Genomic DNA, 14311 nt, shown 5'->3' with positions numbered 1-14311 from the left:
ACCTCCAACCACATATCTTGTGGGAGCTGCACTGCCTATGTCTATCCTTGTTTCAGCATCATCTTTATGTACGTTTCTTTAGAAATCATTTGTCTCTCTTTAAAGAGCTTGGAAAAGGAGAACACTTTCATATCGGGTTGTCTCTCAGCTAGCTTGTGGAATCAAACTGTTCTTTCTGGTGGTATTCTGGTTCTGGCAGCAAGGTATGAAAATATCCAGTTAAGTTGAGTTTTCTCAACTACTTTAGGACACATTTTTGACAACAAGCATTGATAAAGTCAGCAGGCCTAGCTTTAATGTGAAAACTCATGGAAACAGCATGTGTGCTTCAGGTACATGATGTGACTGGGTGGGTAACCTGGTGCTCTTTAAGGTCATCCTCTACTATTTACTGTGCTTTGAAAGTTGATACAGTTGAATATGTAATGGAAAATGTGCTGTAAACTTCACCATTTTGGTCTGTCTTTTTCCAAAGTTTTCTTGGGGGGAGAATCCCCCAAACTCCCCTAGTAGTCGTCGGGCTCGCTCGCTGCGCTTGCTTGCTACACACCATGTGGGGGCTGGTCTCACTTTTACTTTGTTCTCGCCGATTCACTGCTCGTGTCTATTTTTGGTGCTCTCTGAAAGAATGTCTATGGGTACATTATCTGACTGGGTGGCCGTAACCGGGTGCTCTTTAAGGTCATCATATACTATTTACTCTGCTTTGAAAGCTCATACAATTGAATATGTAATGGAAAATGTGCTGTAAAATTGACCATTTTGGTCTGTCTTTTTCCAAAATTTTGTTTGGGGGAAAATGCCCCCAAACCCCGCCCCCCCAAGTAGTCGTCAGGCTTGCACGCTGCGCTCGCTCGCTACACGCCAGATGGGGGCTGGTCTGGGAAAATTTGCCAGGGCTGCTTTCAATTCCCAGTCCAGCCCTGCAATTTCATTTCTTATTGGATACAGCCTGTCGTTCTATTCAATTAACTGCAACATTGAATATACTATCTAGAGGAGCCTCTCTCCCCTTTTGATGCCCTGAAGAAGCCCACAACGGGTGAAACGCGTTGGCTGTATTGATTGTCCAGCATCTTATTTGAAATAAAGGACTGAACACCTAAAGATATCCTCCTGACTCTTGTGTAGAAATCGAGCATGTGTGCTTTAAACTCTTTATAGTTTGTTTAAGTTGTCTCTCGGAGCCTTGTGTTTCTTACAGAATGAATGTATGCCTGTTGGGCTACAGTACATAAAAGATGTAGTGCTAGGCAGTGCATGCATAAGGAAAGCATGTGCTGAGCAAATGTGTACTTGCATGAAGTACAATACTGAAGGGTGAAGAGTTGTACTGCACACACTGAGTGTGTGTGCTGGCAGTGTGTGTGTTATAAAAAACAAAAGCACACCCTAGTACAATGCATAAAGGCTTCATGGCTGAACAGTACGCAGAGGCTGAATGTATTTGTGCCTGTAATAGGTCAATGAATGGAAGTAGCAGTGCGGTACAGTAAGTGTGCTGTGAAAGCACACTGAGTGCCAATGGCCCTGGAATGGTACATTACATGGCGGACCCTGGGTTTCTCTTTTGGAGGTCGAGACCTGCCTGGTGTAGACTAAGGGTGGATGGAATGCTTCATTATATCCACAAAATTGGTGGAATTTGGCGAATCTGCATTATCCTTGTAATATGGAGTTCCAGCCAAATTCCGTCACACACCGTGTGGCACAAGTCTTTCCCACGAGTCTCCAGAAATGCAATTCAGATCAGGCCTCCCCTAGCGCCATTTTCTAATGAGGGCAGTTGCGGGCAGAGGGCAGCTTCATGAGTAGATTTGCTCCCACTCGTGTAGATTTTCTACTCAAGTTGTAAGAGAATCAACTTGAATGGCTGCGTGGTGTTGCACACCACATGGTGTCAGTCGCGCTGATTTTTCGGAAATAAAGTGTGCCCTGCACGCAGACTATTTGGCACTGGCAAGCGCTTCCACCCTGTCCCAATACACTAAATCCTGTCTGGGAGATGGTCACATCTCCCTATGACAGGATACCTATCGTTCTGCCTTCCCCTGCCTGAGCTCTGCTCAGCAGCAGAAGGGTAGAAACGTGTCTCTGGCCGGCAGCAGCCCTAGCATGCTGTCTGGGTCTTGAAGACTGGTACCGGGAGCACCAAGGGCCTCTTAAATGAGCTTTACGGTGCATGTAATCATACCTCCCACACTGCTTACGGTGTGGGGTATGATTCCAACATGTTTGACACCAAACATGATAGGATTCGTTGCAGCCATTTTTAAGATGGTCACCGCGTAATGACTGGGTGCCCCTCTATATGCCCTATGGCTGCCTCACTTACAACCTGGGATAATGGACTCCGTAGGTCGTAGGGGTGCCCGGCTCATGCAGGGGCACCCTCACACTTAGAACCAAGCACCCTGCCTTCAAGAGTGAGAGGCCTGCTCTTGGGGTGACTTATAGGTTTTAAGTGCAGTGACCTTAGATATAGGAAAACCTATATCTTTTGTAAGTGGTGCTAGCACCAGCTTACACAGGCTGCAATGGCAGGCCTGTAGTGGCAAATTGAGGGGTCTCCCATGGGTGACATAAGTTTCAAGATCATTGCACAGCAAACAATCTACAGGTAGGTCTGGAGATACCACAACCTTCTAAGGTCCAGTTACCCCATCCCAGCTGAGGTTCACAACTGCCAAGGAATGGTCAGTCCTGACATTGCTAGTGTATGTCACTTGGTACACTTGTCCAAGTATGATCTGATCAGGAGACACACGTTTCTCTGTCACCATAGTGACACTGGCCCCTGTATCCCAGTGCCTCTTTTCCATAGATTAAAGGCTGTTGTCTGTACTTGCCCAGGTTAGTGGGGCTTACCAGTAATTGGCAAGATCTATGCCACCATCACAGACTAAAACAGCCTGAGCTGGAGTCCTGATTATGTCAGAACCCACCTCAGGGCCCAAGGTTAAACCTATGAATCCCTTGGTTGCTGTGCTACCACTTGTACTGGTGCTAGGGGGAGCGGTAGCCTTAGGGGCAGTGGTATCAGGACTTTCCTTGATCTTTGGACAATCAGCATCCTTTGTTCCATGGGTCTTTACCGTACAGATATAGCACCAAGGTTTCCTCTTGCCTTTCTTGGAATTTTTATGACTCACCCCCACATGCAGGTGTTTGGGTCCCTTGAGAAGACACTCTTATCTTTGCCCTTGTCCCCACCCTTATCCTGGGATTTAGAAGAATGTTGCTTCTTCTGGTAATCTTCCTTATCATGGTCTTCTGTTTAAACCTAGTTCTGAATCATTTATCTGCCTTCTTTCCCACTTCTTGGGGAGAAGTCAGATCGGAGTCCACCAAGTACTGTCAGAATGCTGATTCTGACAGTTATTAAGGATGTGCTCCCTCATAATAAATTGTACAGTCCTTCATAGTCTTTTACTTTGCTTCCATTAAGCCAGCCATCCAGAGCCTTAATAGCACTCTCTACAAAATCCACCCAGTCTTGGGCCTGTGTTTTCTGGGTGTCTCTGAACTTAATTCTATACTCTTCAGTGGTTAAGCCAAACCCATCTATGAGAGCACTCTTCAGTACTGAGTAATTGTCAGCATCCTCTCCTCTAATAGCGAGAAGCTTATCTCTACCTTTGTTAGCAAAGGAGAGCCACAGTATAGCAGCCCGCTGCTCTTGAGGGACCCTCTGAACTTTACAGGCCCTCTTCAAAGCAGTGATCCATTTATGAATATCATTCCCCTCCTGGTAAGGAGGGACTATCCTGCTCAGGTTACTATTCTCAAAATGAGTTTTCCTGATTCTAGGGACACTGTTGCTGCCACCATGGGACTCTAGTCCCAATTTGTTCTTAGCTTTCTGGACTTCTAGGGACTCTTTGTCAAGGGCCAACTGATCTTTCCTGAGCCTAAGCCTTGCTTTCCCAAGTTCAAGCAGCTGGTATTCCCTGTCCAAAGAGCTGACTAGATTTGGAGGTCCCTATAGAATGTCCTCAAGTGTTGGATTCCCTAGAGGAGGATCTAGACCTCCTGGGCCTACTCTGGACCCCCCCAGGAGGAATTAAGGGTGTCTCCTCTGTTCCATCTGCACTGTGCCCTGAGGGATCAGAGTTGGGCAGGTTAGAATAATTTGATTCCTCCTGCCCATACTCAGAATTGGGATAATCAGGAAGAGTTCCTGATGCTCCCTCTTCAGGAGTACCCCCTCCCATATGTTCCTGTTCTTCTGTCCTCACAGGATGACTCATCCTTATGAAGCAGCTCTAAGACCAACTTAATGGTGGGGTTGCCACCTATCAATAGCTTTCTAAGACTACACATGGTCCTTAGTTCATGGAACTTTAGACGACTGTATTTAGCAGACTGGGGTACACTAGCCTTCCCAACTAAAGCCATGGCTCCTGGTGTAATAAGGTGTTGCACCTACCTAACCTAGTGAAAACGTAACTCTGAGGTTGGAGAAACGGTTGCCTAGATCCTTACTACCCAACCCTAAGTTCAATAGAACATACTTATTCTAATTTGTATTTTATGTGCCTAATATAAGTAATGGTTTTTCAATTAATCCACACTAAGATTATCTGGTAAAACATTGCAGGCTTGAATCCCAATGGCTGCACACCAATGTGAGAAGCTGACTTGGTATATGGTATACACTTATGTAAGTGGGCACCCTGCACCAATCCAGACAACCCTTACGGTGACTTTAGGGGTCTTAGACAACCTTAGAAAGCTCTCTAAGTGGTAGCTGTGGAAAGCAGCCTTCAGGCTTAGTCCAGAAGGAGTGTAAAGCGGCTTGTTTTACCAGATCATAATCTTATAAGTTTAGATTAAGTTAAAAAGAACCACACAGTGTATTTATAAAAATATGTATTTATTATAACACACTCACTAATATGTACAGCTATCTCCTACCTGGAGATATACACAATGCACACAATATTTCACAATAGAAACAGGTAAGTATCACTTAATACACAGCGGTCTCCAGAGAGGGCGACCGAACCATATACTAAATAAGTGGAATGCGAACCACGACTCGAGTCAAGACTGTACCCAGAAGACTTAGAAGTGTTGGGGACCTAAGGAACCACCCGATGTAAGTAACTAGGAACCCCACAGAGGGTGTTTGCTAAGTGGGAACATGACTGTGTGATCAATGCAAGTCAATGGGTAAGTCGCTGTTGCAAATTTAAAGAAGGACCCTTCCCAGGGACCCTGACGAAACCCTTCGGAAGACAGAAGGTTGGAGAGGCACCCCATCTGTGAATTCCTTAGGAACCAGGATATCTTCCCCAGGGAAGCCTGGTGCACAGGTGTGAAGTGGCGTCAGAAACCACCATCGAACCCAATGGAGGACTAGAGAAAGATGCTGCTGCTGGAGAAGGTGAATGTGTCCGGTGGAACTCAAAGGTGCATTCAAGATTTGAAGAACCTGCAAGCAGAGGGGACAGAGTCTACGCCACTCAGGAGTGACCAGGAGGCACGGAAGACGAATGCCCACCGATGTTGGATGTTACAGGGGAACCGACGGTGACCTTAGACCTGAAGCTGTGTGAACCAGGCGACGCTGTGGAAGACAAGGAGCCATAAAAGAGCTGTCCCACGTCGGATGTCAAAAGTTGAGGGATCGGTGTCTAGTGGAAGCACCAAAAAGCCTTGGCCCTCAAGAGGACCCACAGGCCGGGAAGACACTGGAGTCTCAAAAGGACCTCGAGCAGCTCACCAACGATGCAAAATAACGATGCATGAGGATGCGGTGAAGATGATCTTGGTCACTGGAGATGCTTGAGGTGGGGGCTACTTAGAGCCCAAACATTTTGGTGGAAGGAAGCCAACAAGCCTTTGCAACTGCAAGTCAACGCAGTGCACAAGGGTTCGGTTCCTGTGGCTCTGACGAGGGAGACTGGCCTCAAACTTGGTGAGAGGACAGGGCAGGTCTCGAGGGATGTGAAGATCCACCACCTGAGTTGCTGAGCCTTTCGAAGTTTGTGGGAGCTTAGGATCAGCAGACCGGTCAGCTGAGTTGCAGTGCCTTCAGATGCAGGAAAGTGATTGCTTCACTTTAAGGGAGATTCCTTCAGGTGTCTTGGATGCCCACAGGCCTTGGAAAGCTCCTGTGTGGTGCAACAACATTGCAGCAGACAAGCAAGGCGATGAGATCAGGAGCAGCAGGAGTCTTCCTAGTTGCAGCCTTGATGCCCAGAGCAAAGTCCATAGAGCCCAGACGGTCGAAGAAGTGGACTCAGAAATAAAACTTGTCCCACAACGCATCTAGTGACCCACTCACAGGTAAGCCCTTAAATACCGTAAGGAAAGGGTTGGGACTATTCTGGGGTCCCTCCCTAAGGAGGGGCTGGACAAGGGGAGGATACTCCCCTGTCCTTTGTCCAGTATCTCGTAAGAGTGGGAGCCATCGGTTCCCTGAACTGCTTTGAACTCGACTATGCATAGAGGGTATAAAGTGTGACCTGCACCCAAACTATGTGGATCTGGCAAGTGCTCCCACCCTGCCCCAATACACTAAATCCTGTCTGGGAGGTGATCACGCCTCCCTGTGACAGGATACCTATTATTCTGCCTTTCCCTGCCCGAGCTTGGCTCAGCATCAGCAGGAGGGGAGAAACGTGTCTCTGGCCGGCAGTAGCCCTGGCTAGCTGTCCGGGTTTGAAAAACTGGTACCGGGAGCACCAAGGGCCTCCCAAAGGAGCTTTACGGTGCATGGAATCAGTATGATTCCAACATGTTTGATGCCAAACAGGATAGGATTTGTTGCAGCCAATTTCGAGATGGTCACCGCATAATGACGTGGTGCCCCTCTATATGTCCTATGGCTGCCTCACTGACAACCCAGGAAAATGGACTCCATATGTCATAGGGGTGCCCTGCTCATGCAGGGGCATCCTCATACTTAGAACCAAGCACCCTGCCTTCAGGATTGAAAGGACTGCTCTAGGGGTGACTTATAGGTTTTAAGTGCAGTGATTTTAGATATAGGGAAACCTATAGCTTTCATAAGTCATGCTAGCACCAGCTTGCACAGGATGCAATTGCGGGCCTGTAGTGGCAAATTAAGTGGTCTCCCATGGGTGCATAATGCATGCTTCAGCCCATGGGGGACCCCTGGTGTACCTACACTAGGGTCTGATAAGTATACACCAGTGTCCAATCTGAGATGATAAGTACTTATCAAACCACTTTAGGGAAGAAAGCACAGAGACTGGGGTCCTGGTTAGCAGGATTCCAGTCAGACTAGTCAGAAACAGCAGTACATCAAGCAAAAAGTGGGGGTAACCATGAAAGCAGATCCTACTTTCCTACAGGGGTTATCTGTGATGGATCTCTGGGCACAGATGCTGATTATTAGGTCAGCTGTCTCATCAGCACTTTAGCCCTGGGCCATCCAAGAAACTCTAATGAAGAACAGGTCTCAGTTGGGGCAATTTTCCAGTTTGCAACCACTCGGTGTGCTTGTGGTCTGCTGGCTTACCCAATCTAGTGTTTTACTTTGTGTTAGAAATGGGGTCTCTTCTTGGCAGAGATTTACATCTTCTCCAAGTAGGGACCACCCCTCTAGTCATGGTAAGTCAGATACACAACCTAAATTAACCTGTGCTCACCCTCTGGTAACTTGGCACAGACAAGCCGGGCATAGCCTAAGAAAATTTGTAAAGTATTTAGAAGTACCAAGCAGTTAAAAAGTCAAAAACACATTACAATAAAAATCCCAGTCCAATTCATTAAAATACAAAATGCACAGGTTGTATAAAGAGACCAGGCTCATCAAAGTCTAGATAGGAATTTTTAAAGAATAAATGCAAAGCTAATGCTTAGAAGTCAATAGTGCTAAAGGTTACTAGCGGTGGCACTAGACCGGGGTAGGCCTGAAAAGTCAAACCAACCACAATGGGGCATGGGTCGGATACAGTTCCAAACAGGTCCCACTGTGGGCTCGTGGGCTCTAGCGGCAATGCTGAAGTTCAAAGAGGCAAACTTGTGCCTGCTCGTGCTGATCCTTTGTGCAAGAGACACAGTTCTGGAGTGCATGATCGCATTCATGCAGAGACCAACAGCTTGATTTAAAGAGGAGTATTGCAATAAACCCCCTTTTCTTGGGCCTTAGGAGTGGGAGGGCACCTCAGGCAAGGACAGGATTCACATGTGGCGGAGTCCAGCAGCACCAGAAGAAGATGGAGGAAGTATTTTCTGTCCCTGAGACTTCAAAACAGGAGGAAAGCAAGCAAGCCCTTGGAGTCACTCTGGGTACAAATGGATGGGTCCAGTCCTTTGCCCTCAGCAGGTCAATATCATCAGGTGGCAGGACAGCTCAGCAAAGCAGAGAAGCAGTTCCTTAGAACAGTCAATCAAGGTAAAGTGATAATCCTTACAGCACAGCAATCTTCCCCAAGTCCAGTAGTATACTGATTTGGTAGGGCCAGAGCCCTAGTACTTGTACCCAAATGTGCCTTTGAGGCAGGGGTGACTTCAAAGGGACTCTATGAAGTGCACAACGATCTCTTTCAACTCAGCCCTGGCTCCAGACTGCCATTAGGGGTTAAATCAGCCCTTTGTGGGAGGGCATTACACAGCCTATTCAGATAGAAGTGTGAGCCACCTGTCCCATTTCCTGCCCATGAAGACTATCAGTATGCAGATGAATGCAGATGAATCTCCTGTCACACCCAGCCCTTCCTGTGTTGTGGCTATCAAGTGGGAATGCACAAAGTGTAGCGGTCACCCAGCCCAGATGTGTACTGGAGACAGGCTGCAGGTACACAGAGCAACGTTAAGAGCAGCGAATGTCCAGTTTCCAAAAGTGGCATTTCTAAAATAGTAATGTGAAATCTAACTTCACCAATTATTAGGATTTATCATTATTATTCTAACCATAGCAAACATGACAAAGCTACTCCTTTCTGATCAGGAATGACCACTTACCAGTATAAAAGACAATTCCCAATGCTAGCCTATCATAAGAGTAGGCCTCACAGTAGTGAAAAGCAAAATAGGCTATTTGTCACTACCAGGACATGTCAAACTTAAAAGTAAATGTCCTGCCTTTTAGTTACACAGTGCCCTGCCCATAGGGCTACCTAGGGCCTACCTTAGGGGGGCACTAAAGTGTAATAAACAGGAGTTTAAGTCTTGGCAAGTTGTTTTAAATACTAAGTCAAAGTGGCAGGAAACTTCACACACAGACTCTGCAGTGGTAGGCCTGAGAGAAGGTTAAAAGGCTACTTAAGTGGGTGGCACAAGCAGTGCTGCAGTACCACTAGTAACATTTAATTTACAGGCCCTGTGCACATGTAGTACACTTTACTAGGGATTTATATCTCAATTAAATATGCCAATTGGGTATGATCCACTGCTAGCATGTTTTGTGGAGTGAGCACATACACTTTAGCACTGGTCAGCAGTGGTAAAGTACCCAGAGTCCTAAAGCCAACAAAAATGAGGTCAGAGAAAATAGGAGGAGGGAGGCAAAATGTTTGGGATAACCCTGTGTTAGACCTGGCATCATTGGCGTGGGTCTCCCTTCCATTTTTTGCTGTTGCCTGTGATGTTTTTGCTATCCAGTGCCACAGTGCAAGTGCTCCCTATGGTAAATTGCTGTATTGATTAGTGACTCCATGCTTGGCTTATTTGGTTTACTTGTCAGACCCTAGTACAGTGCGCTGCGTGTGCCCAGGGCTTGTAAATCATATGCTGCTGGTGGGCTTGCAGCACTGATTGTGCCACCCACCGGAGCAGCTTGTAAAGTGTGTCTCAGGCCTGCCATTGCAGAGCCTGTATGCAGTCTGGTACGGCCATGTTGACTTGGCAAGTGCACCCACTTGCCAGTCCCTAAACCTTCACTTTTTTTACATATTAGTCACCCCTACGGTAGGCCCAAGGGCAGGGTGCATTGTATGTAAAAGGTAGGACATGCCCTGATGTGGGTGGCATGTCCTGATAGTAAATTACAGCCAATTTTGTTTTTCACTATTGCACGGCTACCTGTTCCCCATAGGCCAGAACGGGCAGTTTGATTATAACATCTTATAATCCTAACTGCCTCAGGGACGTGGTAGAAATTCGAGTTTAGTATGCCTGAACTCAGAATGATAAAAAACATCTTTTAGTGAAGTTGGTTTTAACATTCTGTGTTTGAAAATACCACTTTTAGAAAGTAGGTATTTTCTTGCCTAACTCCCCAAGCCTGCCACTGCTAGGTTATGTATTCCTTGTCTGGTTTGTGAGTGACAGGGGCTGGGGTGGCTCCAGGAGACAGAGTGATTCAGCACAGGGCTGAATAGACCCATCTGCATGTAGAGTGGTGGGAGGGGAGCACATGGGATCTGAATAGGGCTGTGCCTGCTTCCACAATGCTGGCTCCACCTCCTGTGGTGTGTCTGATGACCCTGGCCCACACTATAAAAGGAAAAGGAGGAGTTGTGTAAACAAAGTGCTCCAGGACTGGCCAGACCTGGTTTGGACTAGGTACAGACACTCCCTGCCTTCGGATTTTGGTGTATAAAAAGGGGGACCCAGACCCCAGAACTTTAGATCACTTCTGGGAATCAAGACGAACGTTTGCTGAGGAGAAGAGCCAGGAAGCTGAAGGAGGAGACTACCCCTGTGCCGTGTATTTGGGGTTTGGCCTGCAGTGGTTGCTTCATTGCCAAAGACAGGAGAAGAGGACTGAGTGTGCTTTTCATCAACTTGAAGAAGAATCTCCAAGGGCTTGAACTTGAGCTTGCCCCCTGCCTGAAGTCTCAGGGATACAAGACTTCACCAACCAGCTCCCCCTGAATTCCCTTGCTGGGAATTGAAGTGCCTGGTGTTGTGCTGGACCTTCTGAGCGACTGCATGTCGCTGGGAGCGCGGCTCAACCACGAGAAGCGTGTCGCCGCCGCAGTAGTTGTCGTCGCAGCGCCGAAGAAGTGAGCCACCGCTGTCGCTGTCATCGCATTGCCAAAGCACATCGCATCACCGGAGAAGCGTGCCACTGCCGCAGAGGTCGCCGTCGCATCACCGGAGAAGCGTGTCGCAGTGCCTGTCGCGGCTCCAAAGATCATCTAGTCACCGCACAGCCGTCGGGTGTGCACGCATCGTAACCAAGACGCCATTTTGCCACATCGCACCGGAGAGAAGTATCGCATCAAGGTGCCATCTTGTCGCATCGTACCGGAGAGCAGTAAGAAACCGACGCATCACCTCCCCACACAGTAAGTAAGCGAGCATCAACTTCCCCTGCGCAGCAGTGAGGAACCAACGCATCCACTCCCCTGAGTGTAAGTAACCGATGCATCACCTTCCCTGCGACCCTTTTGTTTGCTTTGCGTTACGCATCCAAGGTACTTTGAGAGTAAAGTGTTGCATTTACAACTTGAGAGAACTGAGCTATTTCCTATAATTTTAAAGTCTATTTTTAAGTACAGTATTGTGGATTTTTGTCGTTTGGTCTTGTGTTAAGTCTATATAAAAATACCTAAATGTATAATACAACCTGTGTGGTGTCCTGCTCATGCCAAGCTACCAAGGGGGTGAGCATGGGTTATTTTAGGAGTGTAGCCCTTTACCCTGACTAGACGCAATGGTCCCTATTTGGACAAAGGTACCTACCTCTGACAACTAGAGATCTGAAGAACCAGAACCTTTTGGGCCTGGCGGCGCAGGGTACGCCTTAATCCTCTAGGTTCTCCTGCTCAGCTACACAGAGACACGGGACACTCTGTCGGCGTAAAAGATCGGATTTTATTAGCTGCAGCTATTACAGTTATCCTAGAAGTACACAAGGTAGGTTCTCAGGAGACTGCCACTTCACTCTGTGGCGCACAATCTTATATACTATATAGATAACATATACATTAACCAAGTATACACCCAGAACATACAAGAAAGAGCCAATAAGGAAAGTTGGAAAACAGGACAGAACCAATAGGAGAGTTTTGAAAACAAAAGTGTCAGAGGACTTGAAGAAACCTCTCCTCCAACTATGTTTGTCACCCCTCCCTCAAACTAATTTATTAACGGATTCGTAACTAACTTGCAGGTGGCGAGATACGTTTGTGTGTGTTGGAGGACAGTTGTGAAACGAGAGAATGCTAGCAGAGGACAGTGAAGGCCAGACGATAAGATAAAGTCAGAGAAGAATAGTGTGAACCAACAGATAGTTGAGACGGGGATTAGAAAAACCAGACAGGGATTAGTGTACTCGGCCAAACCTAACACCAGCTTTGCAAATAGAGGCAGAAGGCGTATTTTCGACACCAGGCTGCAGGAAAAGCAGAATAGACTTTGTTCGCCGTGCTGCCTGAGTGATGGCAACATAAAATGGCGGCGGAGCACAAAATGGCGGGTCGATTCGATCACGATCGAAAATCGAAGTTCCTCAGATCCCCAAATCTAACATTGGTGGTCAGCGGTGAGGATTTGGACTTGCATTTGTGACTCATATACAGTGATTGGTGTACACTACTAGTGAGTGCAGACCAGAACGTTAAGGTTCTTTAATTTTGACTCCATTTTACATTCACCGCCATTTTGTGTTGCCTTTACACAGGCTGCTCGATTCACGAAGTGTCTCTGCCCCTTGGACTGCAACGTGTCAAAAACCCCCTCCGTCCTTGTCTTGAAACCCATCTCAGACACCAGCCGGCCTAAACTAATCCTTGTCTGGACTACCTAATCTCTATATCAACTATCTGTTAGCCTTTAGTATTCTTCTCGTGCCGTATCTTATCTTTTGGCCTTCGCTATTCTCCCTCTGTGTTTTCCTATTCCACAACCTTTCCTTTGAAGCACACAAACATGTTCTGCCATTGCTGATTGACCTATGGGTGCGGTCACTGATTGACGTATGGGATTGGGCAAAAACACGACTCAAGGGGGACGTTCTGGTTACATGATGCCTTGTTTTGAATGTTTTCCTTTTGGCTAATATTTGGCAGATTTTGTATATCCATATTGGCATTTTGCATGCTTGCATGAGCCAGGACTGCCCCTTTCTTTTATGCTGAGTTTGTAACCCTCACATATATAAGACCCCAGTGTACTGTACTCTTTGGACTGCCTCATTCAGTTGCGGCGGCTTCTGGGTGACGTAGTCACACTCATTTTGAGTTTAATAAAGATGTTCTTTTATATTTCAGTTTCTGTGCCAACTTCTTTTTTTGTTAGTTTAATCCTGAGAAGGAGTTTTGAGTTTCTTCAACGTAACCAGATACATTTTGGTAGAGTTTTGCCTTGGAACTTCTTTTCTATTTTTGATTCCTGAGAATTGCCAGCCTTTTCTACCCTGAGTAAGTCAGCATCCATAGCATCTGTAGACAATGAATTGGAAGAAGAGAGAATTGATGCTTACACTGTGCCTAATCTCAAAGCCTTGTGCAAGAAATTTAAAATCTCTATGAAAGGCCTCACCAGGAAAGAGGAATACCAAAAGGCGCAGAGGGCCTGGATGGAATCTAGGAATGCCAGTGAGAATCCTGAGGAGCCAGTGGTGGAGGCAGAGGATTTAGATGGGCAGCTTAAGAGGCCAGTGGGTCCAAACGGGGAGAAAGCACCTTCCAGGGCGGGCAGTTGTGTTTCTTCCAAGGGACTGTCCCCAGGAAAGCTGTAGGGCAGAGCGAGGGAGAGGATGCACAAGTTGGAGCTAGCTAGGCTCAAAATGGATTGTCAGAAAGACAGCGAGCAAGAAAATAGATGGAATCAGAAATGATTCCAGCCTTAGAGGAAAAGAGAATGCATTTTGAGCATGAGAGAGGGTTGAGAGAATTGGAACTGAAGGCCAAAAGTTTAGAGGTTCCTTCCTCTGGTGGCAGCGCACCGCCTGTGCCTGTAGAAGCAAGAGCCTACATCGCCAAAGAAGTAGTTAAAGATTTCAACAAAAATGAGGATATTGGTCAATGGTTTAGGGCTTATGAAGCTGCAATGTTGGTCCACCGGGTCCCTGAGAAGGATTGGGGAGCGGGGTTGTGGGGCCGCTTTGTTAGTGATGGGCAGGACACTTTGTTAGATTTACCTACAGAGTAGCAGGTGTCCTATGCCCACATGAAGGGAGCCCTAATCTCCATATATGGTTTGACCCCAAAGTTGTACAGACAAAGGTTTAGGAATTGCAGAAAAATGGAGTCTACCACAAGGGTGGAATAGGTGTCTTTCTTTTGCAGAGCATTGGATGGTTGGGTGAAGGGAAGCAAAATGGATAATTTTGAGGCGCTCTATGATTTGTTTGCATGGGAGCACTTGTCAAATAACTGTTTTCCAGAGCTATGCCAGCACCTTATTGATAGTGAGCTGACTAACCCTAGGAAGCTTGCTGACG

This window comes from Triturus cristatus, chromosome 8, assembly GCF_964204655.1.
Source record: "Triturus cristatus chromosome 8, aTriCri1.1, whole genome shotgun sequence".
NCBI lineage: Eukaryota > Metazoa > Chordata > Amphibia > Caudata > Salamandridae > Triturus > Triturus cristatus.
The sequence above is the reverse complement of the archived record's forward strand: the minus strand, read 5'-3'. Positions refer to the sequence as shown.